This window comes from Pleurodeles waltl, chromosome 8 (genome assembly GCF_031143425.1).
Source record: "Pleurodeles waltl isolate 20211129_DDA chromosome 8, aPleWal1.hap1.20221129, whole genome shotgun sequence".
NCBI lineage: Eukaryota > Metazoa > Chordata > Amphibia > Caudata > Salamandridae > Pleurodeles > Pleurodeles waltl.
Genome location: NC_090447.1, coordinates 402264192 through 402287929, shown reverse-complemented (window position 1 = coordinate 402287929; position 23738 = coordinate 402264192).

The following is a 23738-nucleotide window of genomic DNA, read 5'->3' as shown; positions in this document are numbered from 1 at the left end:
ACAGGTTTTCCTCATACTGGGACTGGTGAATTGGTGCCACTCTGGCTACTTCAACAAAGGCAGGGGCAGGCCTACGTGTGAGTTACATCTGCCTGAGGCAAGGGCTTCCCCTTAGAAACTTCTACAGTTAGTGACCACCACCCTCATGGCAAACTGTCAAGAGGATGCCACATTTCCTCCGAGCCAAGGCCCTTTTTTCCCTTTCTTGAGAGCAATTCACACCCCTTGCAGGCTGCCAGGTGACAGCTGAGGATTATCTCTGAAAGGGTTAACAGAGACGTTTAGGTAGGAAAATACAAACTTTTTAAAAGTGGCATTTTCAAAAAAGTAATTTAAAATATGACTTTAAAATCAGATTTGATTTCAAATTTCTATTAATTTGAGTGCTTGAAACATGGTTTAAGCTAGCCCTAAACTGAAGTTATACATTATAAGGTGTTATAATGTAACCCAGTGCTTTCCTACGTGAGAGCCAGCCTTGCCACAGTGAAAACGACTTGGAGATTTTTCACTGCCAAAACATGTAAACTTAAATACACATATTCAACCTTTCAAATAGCATGCACCCAGCCCTATGTGAGTTTAGGGCATACTTTAGGGGTGAACTACAAGTATTAAAAAAGAAGGTTTAGGCATTGCAAAGGGTTTATTTTGCCAGGTTTAATTTCAGTTTGCAGACAACACTCAGGCTTCAGGGACAGGCCTAAAGATATGCTTTGCACTGTCAGTTTAGCGATGGCACAGTAGGTGCTGCAGTCCACTAGTGACATTTACCTTTCAGGCCCTGGGTACAAACAGTACAATATACTAGGGACTTTTAAGTATGTTAAATATGCCAATCTGGGATTAGCCAATTCTACATGTTTTTGGGGTCCAAAGTACATACACTGGGACCTGGACAGAGGTGCCCCAGTGTTCAAAAAGTCCATATACTTATTGCCTACTTCAGAACCTTTAACAAAACCTTCAATTTGTAACGTATCTCCCTTCTATCATGTGTGTTTGATTCTCTTAATGATTGAGTACAGAGATAATAAATACAAAAGTAGGAAGTCAAAGCCACGAAAGTTCGCAGATTAGGGCATCACAGCATAATGTGTATATTAGAATACCTCTAAGTCTCAAGTGAACAGCGCAATCAACAGAGAAAGGGACAGCATCCCTAGTAGAATCAGGAAAGCACAGGAAAGTCATGGCTTGCCACCAAAATCCGGTGTTTTATATACCATTTTCTTTCATAGAAAATCACAAATTCTGTAGAATCACTGTGGTATGAGCAAAAGAATTACATTCATAGCAAATCAGAGCCCAGTTTTATAAAAATGTCATATTGCCTTAGCAACTAAGCACCAATTCACTACCTGAATACTGATTTTATGCACTCTGTGCTGATGTCATCCTGGGACTACAGCACAAACTAGTTACATGAACAACAGCAAACTATTAAGAATGAATAAGGTACAGTGAGCTAGCGGAGGATCTTTGGTAAAAGAAACATTAAAGTAACAGTGCTGAAAAGGTTTCCGTGAGAACAGTAAGGACAATGTTAATGAAAATTGTTAGATCTGGAATCTTTGGTGTGATTTCCCCCTAAGTTTTAACCTTCAGGCCTCCTGTTCTTGATGAATTGGTTTTTGGTGGCCTCAGGAATCTATGCACTTACCACTGCTAACCAGTGCTAAAGTGCTTGTGCTCTCTCCTTAAAACATGGTAACATTGGCTTCTACCCAATTGGCATATTTCATTTATTTGTAAGTCCCTAGTAAAGTGGCACTACATGTGCCCGGGCCTGTACATTATTAAATGATACGAGTGGGCCTGCAGCACTGGTTGTGCTACCCACTTAAGTAGCACTTTAAACATGTCCCAGGGCGGCCTTTGCACAGCCTGTGCATGCAGTTTAAACTGCCATTTCGATCTGGCAAACTAAACCTTTTGCTAGGCCCAAACCTTCCTTTTTAATACATACAAGTTACTCCTAGAGTATTTAAAAAGCAGGACATGTTCTTCTTTGATGTTTTATATGTCTCAGTAGTGAAAAATTCTTTAATTAATTTTTCACTACTCCAAGGCCTTTCTCTCCAATAGGATAATATTGGAGTTGCCTTTTACATTTTATAAGTGTAATTTCCAAATGGGAAGAGATAATCAGTTTATGTTTGGTGTCTCTGAAATCTAAATTAAAATCCTATGTTATGGCGAAGTTGGATTTTAAATTGCAGCTCTGAAAATGACACTTTTAGAAAGTTGGTATTTTCCTGCCTTAGCCATTTGGTGCCTGCAGCCTGTCACTGGGGTCACATGACTTAGTGTAGCTGACAGTTGGGCTTTGTGGATTCCTCCTAGACAGCCACACACAATGGGGAGCTTAGGTGTGACTGGATGGACTATCACTTGCAGGATGGGAGGGAGTAGCTGAGCACAGCCCCACTTACACTTGAATAGGCTGTAAACTGTCTCCACCCAAAGGGCTGCATAGCACCTGTGGTTAGTTTGAAGAAATGCCAGGAAGACAGTGCACCTGTGCACTGCAAATCCGTGCCTCTAGAAGCTTCTCCTAACTTTAAAGACAGCCCTGTGCATAAAAGACTGACCACAGACGCCACCTCTACAGTACAATTCTGGTCCTGAGGATACTCTATCAGTGAGAAGGACTGTTGTCCTGCTACAAGGATTACCACGCTGCTGGGCTACTGATCAAAAGGAACTGCAGCCCTGCTGTGCTGACCTGCTGACCTCTTGCCAGGCAGAGAAGAAATTGACCTACAAATTTATATTGAGCCCAGGACCTCAGAGTGGCTCTAGGAGCTAGTTTGCTGGGCTCTTTATCTGAGACTCAGGGATGTAAAAGGCTTCCCATCCAGCTCCTGGAGCCACTTGCAGAAGGTTCCTGACCTACAAGTGGTGCCTCTCATGTTTTGGACCCTTGTTGTGGCTCATGGGCTTTTAAGTCAAGCTATTGGGCTCTTTGCGACCGTGAACGGGTCACTTTGCACCAAGTTTGTGCCACTCACACAGAAAATCTATGCGAACCGCCGCCAGCCCACATCTTCACACAGCAGCACCACCAGCCCGCTCATTCACGAAGCCTGGCCTGCTCTTTACACTACACCGACAAACCTCCTGTGAGGCTCTCCTTGCTCCCCGCAACCCTCTCCAACGTGAACAGGAGTCTTGGTACAAAACTTGAGAAGGTAAAACTACAGCCAGATTAATCTGGGACTGTATCTGACCCTCACTCCATCGCTGTCTGCCTCAAGTTTTGACTTTGACCACATCCAGCATGACCAGATAGTCGTGGTTAGCTATTGCTATTTTCCACTTTATTCTTTAAAAAATCATAACTCCGATTCTACTGATTGGATGTTTGGTGTTTTGGTCTTGTATTATTTCCTAAATTTTGCTCTATTTTTCCAACTTGGTATGGGATACTTTTTGTATGGTGTTTTCACTGTGTTACAGTTTGAAGTGCTGCACAAATACTTTCCACATTGCCTCTAAGTTAAGCCTCACTGCTCTGAGCCAAGCTACCAGGCAGTTGAGCACCTGGTAATTTGGAGTTTGCTTCTGCTTCACCCTGACAAGGATTATGGTTGCTGCTTGACCAGGGCTCACACCCTAGTCAACCAGCAATCCAATTCCTCACAGACATAAACAAACAAGGCTCTGCTTAACCGTGTGCTGCAGAATTTTAAAAAAGTGTACATCCAGGAGGAGGCATCCATATTAAGCAAGATGTTTCTAAGCCTAAATTGAGGCCTAGTTAGCAAGACCCAAGAAAAAACACTTTTTTAAGTCGTAGGAAACTTGTTTCAAGTGCAATAGCATCATGTCAGTGTCCACGTATAATTTGAAAAGCAAATCCATGTTTTGCACTTGGTTAATAATGCACAAGAATATCAGATGCACAAAAAATGCAACATATTTGTGTTCATGTGTATGTGCACCTATTCTAGAGTTTTCACAAAACCTAGATACAAGTATGCTGCCTGATTAGGAGGTTGGATGTGATTTTAAAGAAAAAGAAACTTAAGGCAATATGTTTTGAAACTTTGGCCTTCATTACAACATTGGCGGTATTGACCGCCTACCGCCACGGCGACTGCAGCCAGCATACTGTTGCCATGGCTACCAGCCGCCCACCCACATTATGACCATAGACGGAATTCCGCCAGAAGGCTGGCGGAATACCGTAGATGGTCATGGCGGCGGACGGTGCTAAGGTGGCGCTGCTGTCAGCAGCAGTTCCACGCCAGCAAAACAGCAGCGCGGCGTCCTGCCTCCTGCCGGTGGACCCCCTGCAAGCAGGTAAGTTGGGTTCTCCGACAGGAGAGGGGGTAGGGGGGTGGTATTGCGTGTGTGGGGGTGTTGTGTGTGTGTGTGTGGGGGGTATCTGTTACTGTATGAGTGCATGCAGGTGTGAGTCGCGTTGAATGAGTGCGTGAATGACTGAAAGTGAGTGTATGTGAATGCTGTGAATGCGTGTGTGCGACAATGTATGCTGGTGTGTGTTGCGGTATGTGGGTATGTACGTGTGCATGCATGGGTGGATGGGGTATGTGTGTGTGTATGAGTGTGTATGTGTGTGCGTGTGGGTGTGTAAATGTGCAGTGGGGCAGGAGAGGGAGGGGGGGGTGGGGGAGGAATCTGGGGAGAGGGATGGGGGAGACCCCTATCAGTGCCAAGGAAGGAATTACCTGGTACTGACAGTGCCTACCGCCATGGTTTTCATGGCGGTACACTGGCCTCGAAAACCATGGCAGTAGGCGGGGTCATAATCCAGAGGGTGGGATTGTGACGGCCGCCTGGCTGGAGACCAAAGTCTCTAGCCCAGCGCCCGTTACCACCCTGGCGGACGGAGTGGTACATTGGCGGTTTGGCTTGAGCCAAACCGCCAAAGTCATAATTTGGGAAAAGGTACCGCCAGCCTGTTGGCAGTACCTTTCCCCAAATTACCGCCAACCGCCAGGGTCATAAGGAGGGCCTTTATCCATAAAGTCATGTCTGCACACTTTTCAAATAAAGGCATTCACGAGATGCCAAAACCACCCTGGTGAACGTCATTCATGTTTAAAAAAAACCTTTAGCTCTTGTTATGCTGGAAAACACATATCACTTTATTTTCTTTTATCCGAGGACCCTCTTTACCTTGCTCCCACATCTGTTTTACTTGAGTGTGCACCTACTCCAATCCCCCCTTCTTTCTCTGCCACCCTCTACCTATTTTCTGGCTGGTTGCTCCCTTGGCCTCTATGAAATAGATCATTTTCCTATATCAAAGTAACCGCGCTGCCTCCATGTGTGCAGCTCGCACTTTCGACAACTCTTTTGATTGAGCCATTGTGAAAATATTGGCCATGGACATCCTAGGCACTTGCAGTATGTTCTCTCTTAGTTCGATCGAGGTACAGCCCTGTATGAACTGTGCACGCACTCATCATCTACATCTGGCAGTGTGCAGGTGCTTGCAAGTTCTTAAAGCCTGGCATAGAAAACGTCAACAGACTCCTCCGGAGTAGGAATCGTTCATAGTCAGGGTTCGCCAGGTGTTCGAAATGTGCAGTGAGTGCCCGTTTCAGTAACTGGTAAGTGGAAGGTGGGCCTTCTTCGACCACCAACTTTGTTAGTTTGTGAATGGTGGCCCCACCTAGATGTGAGAGCAATGGGCGCCATCTGTCATTCTCGACCACTACCGCTGCAAAGTAGTTCTCTAGTCTTTTGACCCAGGTTTTCCAGCGAGCTGCCTGCGTAGACGGAGGGCTCTCAATGATGAAAGGCTCAAGAGCTGGTACAGATGCCATCTTGTATTCAGGATGGTGGAACCTTGGCTGCGAGCGGTGTGACAAACTTAAAATTTGACTGTTCCCGGTAATGGGTTGGCCTGTTTCTCCTCACCCACGCATGTGTAGTGGTGGACGTAATTCTTTGTGTAGCTGTGTGTGAGTCCTGCTTGATACCAGGAAGACTGGTAGAAGTGAACTGATATACCACTTTTACTTGTAGTTGTAGTATGCGTTAATTTCCAAGAAAATGTATGGTTGCTGTCAGCACTAAAGAGTCCTCATTTATGTATTTATTGTTTCTTCTTCCTTTTTTTTTTTATATCAGTGCTATCCGGTGGAGGCAACAGGTTTGGTAAACTAGGGACTGTGCAGCACATTGTTGCTGGGCTACAACAGTCCCTTGTGCAAGCTTGGAAAGTGGTGTTGACTGGTTTGTGCAGGCTGATTGATTAGCGCCCTCCCCCGGAGTCAGAAAAACAGTGTTAATTCATGTGCCAATGTTGGCGGCGGGCCCACAGTTCTGTTGTTGAAAAAAAACACGTACCGTTTGACGAATGGAGACCGGAGGCACCAGGACACCGTGTCCTCTCATGTGGAGGCACTGGTGCAATTTCAAAGCATGTGAGACTGCTGTCAGAACTCCCAGCAGTATTAAAACAGCACCATCCTCAGCTGCACCCCGTTGCTGGGGCATTCGGAGCAGGCTGTCAATCCAACAGTCCACTGCGTGTCCTGCAACTCGCCACAGAGAGACGCATATACAAGTAAGCAGCAAGGTAGGTGAAAGTAAAACAGCATTGAGTCCAGACGAACAGGATAGTTCTTCCACTACCTCGTCACCAATTTGTTGAGGTGTGGGGCCTGCACAAGCATAGTTCAGTGAGTGCTGTGAAAAACGTACTCGGACGCAGTATTGCAGTTTCTAACCCTGAGGCGGAACTCGCCTCATACTTTTATTTCTTTGCACCCCACATCATAGGCATTCCCATCATGTCCAGACGCACAGGCAACATTCACATTTCCCCCGACACTATTTGCGGGTTGGGCTGTTCCCCTCCATTACATCACCCAACATAACACCACCCAAGAACTTCCCCGCCAACATCCCACCTTTCTCCTATATACAGGCTGGATTGTTGTCCACAAGCAGCAAATCCAATCTGAACACACTTCTCATGTTGGTCTTCAAGGCTTCTTACAGGTGCTCCCCTCCTTACTTGGCTGAGACCCGACACAGATGCTCTGCCCACCCTTACCTGTTGTGGACGTCTCACACCCTTTGCGCATCTTCTAATTTCTGCACTTTCTGTCAACACTGTACTCATTATTATTCTGCACTATATTTTAAAACCGGTCTAAAAACTCAGCCTCTTTTTTTATAAAATAGTTTTTATTATTTTCTTCACAGTAACACATGTCAGTGCAATCACATAAGACCTGGGGCCAGATGTAGGAAACGTTTAGCGAGTCGCAAATGGCAAAAATTGCCGTTTGCGACTCGCTAAACGCGTTTCCCAATGCAGAAATGCATATTGCGAGTCGGTACCGACTCGCAATATGCATTTCAGACTCGCAAATAGGAAGGGGTGTTCCCTTCCTATTTGCGAGTCTGAGTGGTATGCACTACCATTTGCGACCGCGTATGCGGTCGCAAATGGTATCGCAGTTACCATCCACTTCAAGTGGATGGTAACCCACTCGCAAATTGGAAGGGGTCCCCATGGGACCCCTTCCACTTTGTGAATGGACCCAAAAATATTTTTTCAGGGCAGGGAGTTGTCCAAGGGACCACTCCCTGCCCTGAAAAAATACCGAAACTAAAGGTTTCGGGTTTTTTTTTTAAGTGCAGCTCGTTTTCCTTTAAGGAAAACGGGCTACACTTAAAAAAAAAAAAAACTGCTTTATTGAAAGCAGTCACGAGCATGGAGGTCTGCTGACGACAGCAGGCCTCCATGTTTGCGAGTGCCTATACTCGCTATGGGGCCGCAATTTGCGACCCACCTCATGAATATTGATGAGGTGGGTCATTGCGACCCCATAGCGAGTCGCAGTCGGTGTCTGAGACACCGTACTGCATTGCAAATTGCGACTTGCAATTTGCGAGTCGGATGGACTCGCAAATTGCAAGTCGCAATTTGTAATATTGCTACATCTGGCCCTTGGTCTTTTAAGTCATTTAACAGAACACAACACAGTGAGCACTAGGTATCAAAATGCACAAGAACACACTAAATATATATTATTAATAAAGGGGAAGATTAAAATACATTTATAAGAAAGCATAAACATTCTGATAGAATTGAAAATAGACTGTAATTCTTTAAACTCACAGTCAACTTTTATGTTCACTTACTGTCCCAACACAGCAACTATATTTGCTAAATGTATTTGAGAACCCGTGACTCTCATACGCCGACTTTTCTGAAGACACACTTTTTTCACACCACACAGCCAAACTCCAATCGCACTCATATGTTACTTCCCCCTGTTGCTTGCTGATATGTTGCCATGCCATCCTTACCCTTAACCCCAGGGGAATAAAATATACATTTATGCTTAGGCAGTGCCAGTTCTCCCTACATTCATAGCACCACCCTTAAGGTAGTGAGGTCTATTTAAATTTCTCAAAAATGTTGAAAGCTCAGTATTCACTTAGTCCTGGTACGTCAGTATCTGAGTACGGCCTCCTTAGGTATAAAGAACGGCTTCCACCTCTCTTCTTAATTTGACACAATTGGATGCCAATGCCAGTCCAATGCCAGGGATTCTAGGGCAGGGTACAATACTCTCTGGCGAGGATCCTAATCTGTATCATCCAAGGCTGGTTTGTATGACCACCCAACAAGGGTGAGAGAGTGCATTCTTCCGAATCTTTTAGTGAGCCTAGCCTTTTTTACACATTTTAGAAATCGTCTCCATGTTACCTCGTCAACATGCACTCTCACTTCCACTTGGGACTTGTACCTTAAGCCAGTTTACAGATCATTGCATAGCTGTGATATGACCCACTTGAGGATCAAATCCAGTCTGATGCTGCCCAAACGACATTGGTGCCACAACTGCCCTCCCTATCCCACATTTTGGAGATGTCAGTGGTGAACTTGTCTAGGATTTTTCATCTATGACTCTGTTCCACAAGGACTCTCCCTCATCAATATACCTTTCCGTTTGTTTATGAAGGAGGCCCTTCTACAAGTCTTTATGATGGAAGGATTGCCCTATGATCATTGCCTACCCCTTTACCCTGTACAAGAAATGTAGATCGAACTCATCACCTTTGGCCTGCCTATCAGATGAAGTAGAGACAAATGCACTGGGGAGTTTGCCTCATTTATGATTTATTCATGCATTTTCATTTGTTTATTAATTTACAAATGAGTATAACAGTGATAGTTATACATACTTTCAAAATGTTAACCTGTTCACAAAACGTGGCATGCAGGACGATAGAGTGTTTTCACTTCTTACATCGCTTACAAACAGTGAAGGAGAAATGTTAAAGTTGACAAACAAACATTAATCTACGCAAACAATTAGCATAACGTCATGATTGAACCAGCTGCTATTTCTTTTGCCAGGTCAGGTAGGGCACCTGTACTAATGCAACCATGGGCCTGATTTAGAATCTGGCAGATGGGGTTACTCCATCATCAACATGGCGGATATCCTGTCTGCCGTATTATGATTCCATTATATCCTATAGAAATTGTAATACAGCAGATGGGATAGCTGTCATGTTTGTGATGGAGTTACCTGTCAGCCAAATTCTAAATCAGGCCCTATGTCTACTGTGTTGTAATTTTTTAAAGGGTCAGATACTGGTAAGTTCAAGATAATTCATTAATTGACAGCAGAACTGGAGAAGCCACCCACAGCACCTGTCTTCGTCTCCTCTCTCCAACTGTCCACTCTCCTCTCTTCCATTCCGGAACTCCTCCCCCAGAGCATCCCACAACCGCAAGGAAGCAGCATGTGATGGAAAAGTAGAATGCAGCTTTTAAATGAATATACAAACCCAACACAGTATTATGAGCATAGAATATATATTGGTTGTGCTCTTTACATTGGCACTGTAAATTGTTACATAATGTAATCTTAACATGTATTGGGCAATTTGATCACCCTGGATGAAGATGGACATGCTGATTTGATCACCCTGGATGAAGATGGACACGCTGACCCTTCATACTCCACACACGTGTGCTCCATTATCTTTTGTCCCACATTAGTTTAGCGTCAGCAAGATCCTGCTATATTGTTCTTGTTCCACCACTTTCCATCCTATAGTTTCACTGCACTCTTCCTCACTTCCACCACTTTTTTGGTTCTCAAAATGTTCATTCTCCTTTAGAAATTATTCTGGAACACTTTACATTTATATAAACCCCTTCACTTACTCCCAATTCTCAAATTCCATGTTTCAGTTTGGGTTGAACATATTTAATTTGTGCTTGAATTATTTTCTTTTTGACTTGATCTATTTTTCCCTTTGGTATTTCAAATGTTCCCATCCATGCTCTCAACAACATAAATCGAGATATGTCCATCTCAGCACTCGCAGTGGTATACACAGCCCACATCAACTTCTTCAGTTCTGCTTTACAATTCACTCCACTGGCTTTAGCCAGTTGAACTTTCTTTTTATCCCTCTATTAAATCTTAAATCTCTCCACAAGATTGTTGCCTCTTGGATAATAAAGAGATGTTTTATTATTTTTTATGCCCATGAACTTCAAATATTCTTCAAACTGCACAGAAGTAAATCAACTCCCATTGTCAGACAAAATCTCGTCTGGAATCTCTCCTCTGGCAAAAAGTGATTCTAAAAACTAGATTACCGATGCTGTGTTGGGCATTTTTACAAACTTAACGTTGGGCCACCATACTATAAAAATCTATGACCACTATGCCATATTCTGGAACACTTCCAGTTAACACCAGAGGCCAATGATGTCAATGGCTAGTATAGCCCATGCTCTTTTGGGTGTTGCAATCGCCTCTAAAGGGCTGGGTACTGCCAGTTGTGACTGATGGCACAACACATGCAATCTCTCACATAGTGTTCTACATCTTCATCCAATCCAGGCCACCAGATGTTCTCTCTGCTCCTTCTTTTCATGGCCTGCATACCAATGTGGCCATCATGTGCTAAGTTGAGTATTTTATTTGTTAGATTTTCAGAAACCACTAGTAAAGTGGCTTGATACAATAACTCATTATTTATAGATAGTTATTTGAAAACACATTTATATTTTATACCAGATCCACTTTTTTCAGTCCACTTACATTTACTTTAACTGATGGCCTCAATCACCCTTTTGATCTCTTGCTCTAACTCACACTCACGTCTCCATTCTCGGTTGAACATTGTACCTTCCGACTGACTTTCCACACTACATACAAATTCAGTGTCATCTCCTTTTTCATCCTCTATGATTTCCTCATTTGCACTTCCCATTAATCGTGATAAACAATCTGCTAATAAATTTGTCTTTTCTGGCTCATATTCAACCTTGAAATTGTGCTCAAGGAGCCTGTGTTGCCATTTGGCATTCCTAGGTGTAGTTCTTTCACCACCTTTAGTGGTAAACAACTGTGCTAAAGGTTTGTGGTCAACCCTCACTGTGAACCTCAAACCCCACAGATATTGTTTGAAGAGGACAATACCCCACTAACAGGCTTGTGCTTCCTGCCTAATTATGGAATATTTTGCTGCTGTTCCCCTAAAACGTCTGAAGCAAATGCTACTACTTCTTCTTTGCCCTCTCTCCGCTGCATGAGTAATGCACCTAACCCTCTTTGGCTAGTGTCTGTCATAATAATGGTTTAATCCCTAGTGTTGAATGGTTTGATAGATATGGCCTGTGCTTATTATTTCTTGATTTGACTGAATTCCCTTACACATTCATTTTTCCATTCAAATTTGACACTTTTGTTGAGAAGACTCCTCTCAGCACAGTTGGGTACAAATCTTACATAAAATTCCATTAATCCCATGAATGATCTTTATTGATCTTTGTTATCTGGGGAGAAAAAATATTCAATTGCTTTTACCAAGCTGGTTTTGGGGTTCCACACCCACAGATGATATCTTGTAGCCTAAATATTCTATGGTGGATGTGTTAATTTTACATTTTTCAAGACTCAACGTGACACCCTTGTTTCTTAAAACAACTAATACCTGTCTTAACCTTTCATCATGTTGTTTCTGATTTTCACCATATACTAAAACATCAAACTGAAAAGCCACTTCATACCCTTGAAAATACTCTCCAATATCCTCTAAAATACAGCAGAATTAGAAGCCAGTTCGAAAGGCATGTGTTTGAATTGGAAGAGCCCTTCAGGGGTGATAAACACAGTGAAATGCCTAGAGTCAGAATGTAAATTAATTTGGTGATGTGCCAAAGTCATATCTAATAAGCTGAATACTTTTCCACTCTTAAGTGAGGATAACATTTCTGTGATATTCAGTAACGGATATTGGTCCACCCATATTTGTTCAGTCAAGTCATGCAAATCAACACACATACGCAGGGAACCATAGGTATTTCTAGGTATCACAATGGGAGAAACCCAATCAGATATTTCCACTGGTTCAATAACATGTTTTTTGCATCATTTCTTTCAGTTCCGCCTGCAAGACCAATGGAACTTTGCAAACTTTATGCACTACAGGTTGAGCCCCCTTGTTGATTTGTATCTTGTGACTGAGGCCCTTGAACAAACCTAATTCATTTTTGAAAACTTCAGGATAAGACAAATCTCATGCTTTTCCTTTAACCCCTAGTATTGTCATGTAATCTTTCCTTAATATTACTGAGTCAGGATTATTGAGGTCCAATAGAATTCCCAAGTTGCCCTGATCGAACCAACCTATCAGGCATGCATCATCCTTTGCTATATATACTGTACTGTGTGACTTGTTCTCCCTAAAACTCAATTCTGCATCAAACTCTCTTAGAACTTCAATGGATTTACCCCCGTACCTCATTCGGCAAATTGAGGATGATCTCAAATACCCTTAACCATGAAACAATTCTTTCCATTTCTTTTCTCTCACTAGTGTGAATAAAGACTCAGAATCTGCCATTACTCCAATTTCTACCCCATTTATGTTTACTAAACAAAAAGGTCTTTTAGTTCTTTGTTCCATTACTCACCTCACATCTTCTCCATGAGTCTTTAAATTTGATCCTGTTATTGTGAAAACGTCGTCTTCTGGATGAACCATTTTCCTCATCCGGTTTGTTGGATTCAATTCTACGTACTTTGTTGGCACTCACTTTTCCAGATGATCTGCACACTCTTGCAAAGTGCCTTTTCTTCATGCACTTGGCACTTGTTTTGTCTATGATGGGACACACACCTTGGCATTGCCTAAATGAGAAGTGCTGCCACATCTGTAGCACTCTAAGCATTTTAGTGGAGGTTTCTTGTTGGACTTGTTGCCTTTGTTGGTTCTTTCTTGCTCATCCTTGTTCCTGTCTTATTTATACTTACTCTCGACAGCCAACAGGCCTTGTGATTGGGATTGTAATTTGGTCTCAGACACTGACATTTGCTCCATATATGAAGTGGTGCTTTCAATCCTGGTGGCTATTTCTAGGCTTTTTGTAATGGTAGGTTATGTATGGATAACAATGCTTCCTGCACTTTTCTGTTACTTGTTTTCTCTACTAACTGGTCCCTAATAATTTCTTCTTCAAATGTTTTGTATTCACAGAACACTGCAGAAATGTATAACGTGCCAATGCAACTAGACGTAGACTCCCTAAAACTCAATTCTGCATCAAACTCTCTTAGAACCTCAGTGGGTTTACCCCCGTACCTCATTCGGCAAATTGAGGATGATCTCAAATACCCTTAACCATGAAACAATTCTTTCCATTTCTTTTCTCTCACTAGTGTGAATAAAGACTCAGAATCAGCCATTACTCCAATTTCTACCCCATTTATGTTTACTAAACAAAAAGGTATTTTAGTTCTTTGTTCCATTACTCACCTCACATCCTCTCCATGAGTGTTTAAATTTGATCCTGTTATTGTGAAAACTTCGTCTTCTGGATGAACCATTTTCCTCATCCGGTTTGTTGGATTCAATTCTATGTACTTTGTTGGCACTCACTTTTCCAGATGATCTGCACACTCTTGCAAAGTGCCTTTTCTTCATGCACTTGGCACTTGTTTTGTCTATGATGGGACACACACCTTGGCATTGCCTAAATGAGAAGTGCTGCCACATCTGTAGCACTCTAAGCATTTTAGTGGAGGTTTCTTGTTGGACTTGTTGCCTTTGTTGGTTCTTTCTTGCTCATCCTTGTTCCTGTCTTATTTATTCTTACTCTCGACAGCCAACAGGCCTTGTGATTGGGATTGTAATTTGGTCTCAGACACTGACATTTGCTCCATATATGAAGTGGTGCTTTCAACCCTGGTGGCTATTTCTAGGGCTTTTTGTAATGGTAGGTTAGGTGTGGATAACAATGCTTCCTGCACTTTTCTGTTACTTGTTTTCTCTACTAACTGGACCCTAATCATTTCTTCTTCAAATGTTTTGTATTCACAGGACACTGCAGAAATGTATAACGTGCCAATGCAACTAGACGTAGACTCTCATGATTCTTGTAAAATGTATGTCTCTCTCTATAAAGTAACATTCTTACATGTTTTAAAATGCATATCCAGGGTCTTAATAGCTGAAGCATATTCATCAACTCCATCACCTTCACTATCTTCCACTGGTACTACTTCGTTAGGGATATGTTTCAGTATTTAATGACCTTCTGTACCAAGGCAATGTTTTAATGTTGCAAACTTTTTCCTGTGTGTGAATGACTCTCCTTCAAGAGCATACATATACACTTTGAAACCCTCTTTCCATTGTTCCCAACGTGATTCAGGATTCAGTGGATTAGCTTCAAAAGCAGGAGAAGGTGGAAATTATTGCTGCATGTTGAAGGTTGGATGTGCTTAGAATGTGGGCTTCAAATACTTTGAGCAGCAGTGCAAGGAGGTTGTATTCTTTAAGCAAATCATTAGTTTAAGGTAATAGAATGTTTGAAAATACCGTGTGTGTGTCACCGAACATCATGCATGCAGTTGTAAATGAATTGTGTGAAAATTCAGTAAAAGAATGCTTAAAATTATGGTGTGCATATCACCAATTATCGTGCATGCACTTTGAAATGAATAATGTGCAAATTCAGTAAAAATGCTTGAAAATATGTGTATACGTTATCACCGCTCATCATGCATGCACTTGTAAATTAATTGTATGGAAATTCAGTAAAAGAATGCTTGAAAATATGGTGCGGGTGTCACTGATCATCATGCAAGCACTTGGAACAATTGTTTGTAAGTTCAGTAAACAAATGCTTGAAACTAACAATCAATCAATCAGAATTTTGTAAAACGCACTACTCACCCGTGAGGGTCTCAGGGTGCTGAGGAGAAGGGGCGGGAAATGGGGGGAAGAGCTGCTACTGCTCGAACAGCCAGGCCTTGAGAAGTTTCCTGAAGGTAAGGAGATCTTTGGTCTGGCGCAGGTGGGTGGGAAGAATGATCTACCGCTGGTTGTAGTTCTGGGGACGCATGGGACGGTTGCGGGGGTGAGGTCAGCGGAGCGGAAATGCAAGGTTGGGGTGTAGAAGGAGAGTCGTCTGTTGAGGTATTCTGGTCTGGAGTTGTGCAGTGCTTTGTGAGCATGGGTGAGGAGTTTGATGGTGATTCTCTTGTTGACTGGGAGCCACTGCAGGTTTTTTCAGGTGGTCTGTGATGTGGCAGTGGCGGGGATGTCCAGGATGAGGCTTACGGTGGCGTTCTGGAAGCTTTGCAGCCTCTTCTTGAGTTTGGCCATGGTTCCTGCATAGAGGACATTACCGTAGTCCAACTTGCTGCTTACCAGGGCTTGGATGACTGCTCTTCTGGTTTTGGTGGGTATCCATTTGTAGATCTTTCGGAGCATGCAGAGGGTGTTGAAGCAGGAGGAGGAGATGGCGTTGGCTTGCTGGGTCATGGATAGTGAGGGGTCCAAGAGGAATCCTAGCTTGCGCTCGCGGTCGGTGTGAGTCGGAGTGGTTCAGAGAGTGGCAGGCCACCAGGAATCATACCATGCGGAGGGGGTTGAGCCGAAGATGAGGACTTCCGTCTTGTCAGAATTGAGTTTGAGGCAGCTGCTCTTCATCCATTCGGCGATGGCCTTCATTCATTCGTGGAGATAGGTCTTGGCGGAGTCCTTGGTGAGGGAGAGGATTAGCTGGGTGTCATCGGCGTATGAGATGTTGAGGTTGTGGGATCAGGCGATATCAGCGAGCGGCCATGTATACGTTGGAGAGGGTCGGACTGAGGGACAAACCTGGGGTACGCCACAGATGATTTTGGTGGCCTACGAGCGGAATGGGGGATGCTCTGTCGGGGATTCCAGAATTGCTGAGGTGTGAGCATAGGGTGTGGTGACAGACAGTGTTGAACGCAGCCGCGAGGTCCAGGAGGATGAGGGCTGCGGTTTCGCCACTGTCCAGTATGGTTCTGATGTCGTCGGTGGCAGCAATGAGGGCGGTTTTGGTGCTGTGATTACTGCGGAATTCGGATTGGGAAGGGTCCAGGGTGCAGTTCTCCTTGAGGAAGCGGGTTAGTAGAAACTATGGTGTGCCTATCACCTACCATCATGCATGTATATAGAATGATTTGGATGCTCACTGGTAAGTGTATCTTCAAAAGTATAAGTGAGCGCTCCTGCCTGAAGTGTGCCTTTGCCTGATGTAGTATGGCTGCCTTCTGCACGTATTACTTGCAGTAGTTGTGACATAAGCCTCATGCAGGAGATGCTGAAGGCCTCGCTCGCAAAAACAGTGATGAATGGAGGCGCGCGGCAGCTGGGAGCAAAAGTTCAGTGCCCGCACTAAATAACGGTTTTCAGTACCTTATTTGCCGACTCCAACAAAGTATAGGTGAGCGGCTGAGCAGTAAATCTTGTTTTCCATTTGTGTCTGCATTCTTCTATCACTACTGAAGACTTAGCGCTGGATACAATGCTAGTGGCAGATCATACATGCAATGTCTGGCTGTCCGGAACACTCGTCGCCAGTATTGAGGAGTCAGATACTGGTAAGTTCAAGTTAATTCATTTATTAAGACCAGAACAGGAGAAGCCCCCCCCCCCCCACAGTGCCCATCTTTGCCTCCTCTCTACAACTGCCCACTCTCTTCTGTCCCATTCTAGAACTCCTCCCCCAGAGCATTCCACAAGTGTGAGGAAACAGCGTGAGATGGAGCAGTGGAATACAACTTTTAAATAAATAAATATACAAACCCAACATAATTGCAATACAAGTTTATGAAGTTTCTGTATTTCTAGTGGTGTTTGCCCCATGATTAGGTGAATCGCCAGCAGCATCTTCTGCTAAATAGGCATACAGAGGACTCCATATGTCCTTTGGTCAAGAGGTGAGGAGTTCCAATGTTGCGTACACCTCCATTCTGCCAGTGAACATAGTTAGGTCCTTCACTCAGTCATCTCTTTTGGGAACATCTCTCCTACGTTATATCATTGCAATTCTGCACTTAAGCAGTAGTAGCACTATTGCAGTTAACTGTCTGGTCCCACACCAGATTAGCCTGATATAGCTCAGCAAAGCTGTTACTGGTTGAGGGTCCACTCGGCCTCCAATCATGCTGGAGACAGCTCTGGTAATGTGACACCAGTATTCAAAAATTGGAGACTAGGTGGAGAAACACCACATGAGCTGCTCGACAGGGTTTATCCTACATTCCTTTTTAGGCATGAAGTATGCTCAATGTAGGAACATGAAATGAAGTAGCTTATGAATATAATTGATGGAGTTCAACTGGGTCTGCATACAGCAATATTCCCATTTTGCATCTCTCAGTTCTTCTCCAACACATGTTTTCCAGATCTGCTCGCTGTGTGTGGAACGACCACTTCTGAAAGCAGTAACCATTGTGTAAAGTTTAAAAACCCATCTTGTGGAATCAGGGGAGCCGAATAACTGGATCATGGGACAGAATACTCACTGTTCTCCAGGAAACCCAGAAATTCTCCCCTTCGTCCATGCCTGTTAGAGGTAAGTGAATATATTCAGAGGAATGGGATCACATTGTTCTTGTATTAGTTCAGTATGAGAAATTTACTTTAGAAGTGGCCACTTTTTGTTATATCAGCCTTGGTCACGGTTTGCAAAATCTTGCGCTCTTTGATGAGTGAAAGTAGTGGGTTTTGAGCCAGAGGTATTGCCACAAATACAGAAACTCACATCAGATCTTAAGCCATTAAGCTTATGATTACCATGCCTAGCAGGTTGCTGCCACGGTGAATACCCTACCAAAGGGCACAATCAATCAATCTGGCAGTATGAACTCCAAGTGAACACCATCTGTTTGCACTTTCTCCAGTATAAAGCAAGGAAGCCTCAGTCTGGATGATACAATTATCTAGCAAAATGGCTCTGGACAAGCATATAATACATCGCCAGATCTGGGTCCCCCAGTGTTTGCATTGTTCAGCACTCCATCCATCATCGTTTTGTATTGTTACTAGTGGATCCGCAGCACTGCTTGTGCCATCCACTTAAGTAGCCTTTTAAACATGTCTCACGCCTGCCAGTACAGCCTGTGTGTGCACTTTTAAACTGCCATTTCTATCTGGAAAAATAAACAATTTTCCAAGCCCACATCTTCTTTTTTAGTATATATGAGTCACCCCAGGGTAGACCCTAAACATCCCATGGGACAGGGTGCAATGTATTTAAAAAGTAGGACATGTAATTTTAAGTTTTATATGTCTTACATTCGTTTTTCAGTACCATGTGGCTTGCTTCTCCCATAGGATAACATCAGAGCTAACTTATTTGATTTATTATGTTGTAACTTCCAAAAGGGAATAGGTAAATGGATCATGTTTAGTGTCTTTGGAATTTTGGTTACATTTTTGACAATGCCACTTTTAGAAAGCTGGCGTTTTCTTACCATAGCCATTTGGTGCCTGTAGCCGTCTCTAGGTCACACACCCGTGTGAGAAGGACTGGACCTGAAAACTGTACCCAGGACCAACAGAGTGACTCCAAGGGCTAGTCTCTTATAACCAGAACCTGGACCTGCAACTGTGAGGCCTACCGTGCCAGGTGTGCCACACCAATACTGGACCCATGGAAGTGGGCCTGATGGTGCTCTGCCAGCCTACCTATGGATCCAGCAGGACCAACACATTTCCTCTGCTGCTTGGCGCAACCCAGAGCAGAACCGATGCATCATCTCCACTGCGAGGATTCTTCCAGGGCAAGGACTCCACATTGACTTCACAGCCCACAGTCAGAAACACTGCTGCATGACACATCCCTGATGAAGGCCCTTGCCTAGCAAGTCCCTCGTTGATAGCAGCATTGACAATGATGAAGGATTTCACAGCGCAAGCTTCCCTCATTGGCAGCATCATCGAGAACTATGTAGGACCACGCATCATCACAGCTCCACGGGACTGCCGCTGCACGACACACCCCCGAAGCGGGGCCTTGCAACACTCCGCAACCAGGATTTAAAGTACTCTTGTTAATGGGCCTAATTGGGTCCATGTAGCTTGTCCGTGCTCTATTGTCTGTCTGAAGTGGTGTGTTTGTCCCAGTCTGACTAGATATCCATAGTTAGCACTTTGCACTTTTTGGCATTATTTTCACTTAAATCTTTAAAATTGCATATCTCTGGTTCTATTTATTGGATTTTTGTTGTTTTAGTCTTGATGTATGTATTAAATCCACTCCATTTTTCTCAGCTAAGCCTGACTGCTCTGTGCTAATGTGCCAAAGGACTGAGCTTAGGTTAATTTGGGGTTTGCTTGCGACTTTACCCTGATATGGTATGAGGTTGATGCTTGAGTAGTGTTTCACCCCACCAACCAGTAACCCAATATAATATAATACCCATGATATCATCCAGCGTCTTTGCAGACTGTAGGTTTTGAAAACCTCTTCCCCAGGATCTGTCTAGTTCAGGATTCAGTACTAAATTGAAGTTGTCACACTACTGTTTCTGTTTCAACACATCTCAGTATACTAAAAATAGTATAGGAAAAGTCTTCTGTATGCACATTTGGGGCATATGTGTTAACTAGTAACAGCTTTCTATTATCAAGGGACCCCCACCAGGATAAGATACCTGCCCTCTGATTACTCAACTTTCTGGGTCAGTTAGAAACCAACAGAACTGCATATTAGGACACATTCTCTTGGAATAATTGTTGCAAGACTAAAAGCATCTTTGTTAACCCCATCTTCTAGTAAAGCTTGCAGAGGCAAAGTGTGAATCCTGAAGCATGGCCAGATAAATACCATGCCTATCGAAGTTTGCCAGCCCCTTCCTCACTTTATGGGAATTATTTAGGCCCCTAGTGTGGCAGGTAATAAGGGCAGTTCCCTTTTAGGTCGAGCATTCGAGACCTCTTGTATATACTTTAGTATATACTTCTATACCTCTTTGTGGGCTCTCTGCTTTTTCACTGGTTTGTTTCTGTGTCCTTAAAAAATCCTTTCTTGCTAGTGGTCAATCCCTGCTCTTTGTCCTACCTTTTCCACAGTTGTACACTCCCCTGGAGCATAGCCCTAGTACTTGTACCCTTCCACTTGTGCGTATGTAGCATGTGCTTAGGGATTACTTTTTTCTTAGGCTAATAGCATTTGACCAGAGCGCTGGATGTTTCAGTGGCTCCAGTCATCAGGATCACTGCTCCAGGCTTCCCCCATAAACAGGCTTGTGAAGATTGTTCTTTTCTCCTGGCCCAGCGCATGCTATAAATCCAGCAGAGAGTAAACACTGCCAGCTGCTCCAGAGCCCTCCACAGGAGACATCCTGCAGTCCTGTCTCTGGAAGGGTCGCCAATGTATTTTAATTTTATCGGGTTTTTATTTTCAGTGGAAGCAGCAGCCTCAGGAAAGGCAGCAGCACATGGAAAGTAATTTTCATTCTGGTACAGAAGAATAGTTCACAGGCCTTCTGCATGCCAATATCTCCTGTAAAACTGGAACTCGCACACCCCTCGCCCCACCCTCTCTCCTACACACATAAATCACACAAGGCTTTCCCTGACTTGGCCACATCTGCATGCAGATATTATCTTTTATTGTATACATTTATCCTAGTGTTTTCAGTCTCCGGGCTCTGACGGCCCTGCAAGTAGTTTATTTTCATTCCTACGTAATGTGCTGTGCTGTCTAAGGTGGCCTCACAATACGATCTTTCTGTGGAAGTATAAAGTTAAAACCAGATTCCACTAAAGGCACTGCGAAATTAACGATGAAGAAAGGTTGTTAAGCCAATTGCCAAATTGTGAACAAATCCTGCAAATCACTCTGAGTGTAAGCGTGCTTGAACATTATCTGCCTTGTGTCAAAACGTTCATGCACATCTAGTTCGAGAAAAAAAGAAAAAAAACATCTGTTATGGCAACATTGGAAAAAAAAACTTTAAACACAAAAGTAAACTTGTAAGAAAAGTTTTATTTAAAACAGGCTGATTTTGAAAAAAATATTTGCTTTGACAACTGCACTAAAGGGCTCTTCACAAACTAAATAAAGGTCGACATTCAAAACCTTTGCAAATCTTTGGAGAGGAAGAAAAAGCTTTGAACAACAGTAGCTCTGATTCATAAGAATTTTTTTTTTTTAGGATTTCTCTGTCTACCCGTATTCCTACCTACAATGAACAATGTCGTGGAGATTGTACAACAGACTCTTTGCTTGACAGCTCTTGGACTCCTGTCGTTGTAGCAGTGAGAGTGTTTTTATTCCGGTGGAAATTACTGTTTTTTTCCACCTATCGTGCCACGTTTGAAAATGTGTGTTCACTTTATTGTCAGGTTTGTTATTGCTTTCGTTCTTCAGCTGCTGCAACTTAGCTCGCTTTACTTACAATTTGATTTCTTGTGTTGTCACCTCTGTATCGGCATAACAATTCGTCATCACTAGATGTTTCAAAATACTTGAGTAGCATGGCTGTCACGCATTTTTTTTATTTGTTCAAATTTGAATAAAAACAAGCAGGGCCGGACTGGAACAAAAAAAAAAGGTTTGTGCACATAAATAACAAGCATTTTCAATGCAACGGGTCTCTCATTTGCTTGAGTTAGAGCTATTAGCTTTGTAAACTCCTAACCGGACTTTTCTTGCCACACAATTTTTTAAAAAAATGCAGCGCGATTGCGCTGCGTTTATTTTTCTTTTCATTTGTGTGGCAAGAAAAGTCCATTTGTGAGTTTACAATGCTAATAGCTCTAACTCGATCAAATGCGAGACCCGTTGCATAGAAAATGCTTGTTTTATTTATAAACACTTTGATTGGTTTTATATAAAGGGAAAGAAAAAGAAAAGTGAGAGAGATAATAATGCACGGGTAGGTTCTGGCGCTGCCAGCATAAAGTCAACATCATAAAGGCAGCAAAAATTGAAAGTATGGCGTCTCAACATTACCACTGTACAGCACAGAGCACACAAACTTAGGTGTTAATGGTAGAAGATCCAGCCATTTCCCCCATACTGTTGTGTGTTTATGGGGACAACCCCTCACATCATAGACCGATTTTTCTTGGCTTGCACACCAATCAACTCCGTACCTCCATTTCCGTAAGGACGGGCAGGTGGCGGAGTTCAGAGTGGCTGCAACGTCTTTTTTTGCCACCAATAGGGTGGTTCCCATGAATGTGCAGTCAACCCTCGAGTCCTCCAGCTCCTCAATGGCACCGAACAGGATCAGTTTTGGGGACATCTCTTGCTCCCTCCCCAGCACTGCATTCAACTAATGAAATATCTTACCCTAGTACACCTATATGTGTGGGCATTTCCAGACAATCTGAGCACCGAGGGCATTGAGCAGAGGGTCGGAGGCCCACTCGGTGCAGCCGGACGGGAGAAAGGTACGACCCATACAAAAAATACATTTGTACCAATCGCAACCTTGCCGACACGCCAGTAGTCTAGGTGCCATCAGCGCATTCATCCAGTCTGCTGCCTCAATAGGTCCCAGCTATCCCTCCCATTTATCTCTGAGATGGTGTAGGTTGCCCGGGTAATGGTTAATTAGCATCATGTAAATTTGGGGCGCACCTTTTTTCCCCAGTGCTCCCATTAGTAATTTGGCCTGCAGTGGACTATATTCAGGTAGTGTGCGGGATAAGTGCATCCTCAGGGCAAGGCGGAGTTGTAGGTACCTAAGAATTGTGTGTGGGAGAGTTGAATGTCAGTTTGCAAATCCTGAAAGGGTCGCATTGATTCACCCTCCACACAGCGCCCAGCTGTGAAATGCCCATCAAGTGCCATCTCTCAAACCCACTCAGTGCAGCCAATTTGTTTAGCCATTTGCTGTGGCACAGGGGAGTCTGCTGGGTAATGACATTGTTCCATCTAGTGTAACGCAGGGCTGCACGCCATGCAAGAAATACACTGGGACCATCCCGCGGGGAAGTGGTGATCCACAGAGGACTAGAAGGTGCGGAAAGCTAAGTGTAGCTAATTCCAGCTGATAAGCTGGATCGGCCCACCCCCATTAAACGAGTCAAGCACAAACAGGAGCTGCATTGCTGGGCAGCATAAATAGGGGTTAGCCATGCCCATCCCTCCATCGTATACTTCTGTTAGGCAGTGCTGCAGAGTAATCAGGTGTCTCGAGCTATACCAGAGGAATGAAGTTGCAGTTCTATCTAATGCATGGAACCAGGAGCGTGGAATCGGGAACGGAAAGTTCTGGAGCACATATAAAATACACTGCAATATTATCATGTTATATAAGGCCACATCGCCTAGGAACGTTTAGTGGCAGCGCTTGCCAACACTGCAGGTCTGCCTTGGTTCGAGACAGCAACGGTGCCAAGTTTAAGGACCATGTTAGCGCTGAGAGGAGGGCCACCCAAATACCTAAATATTTGAAGCTCAGCCGGCGAATAGGCACTACCCC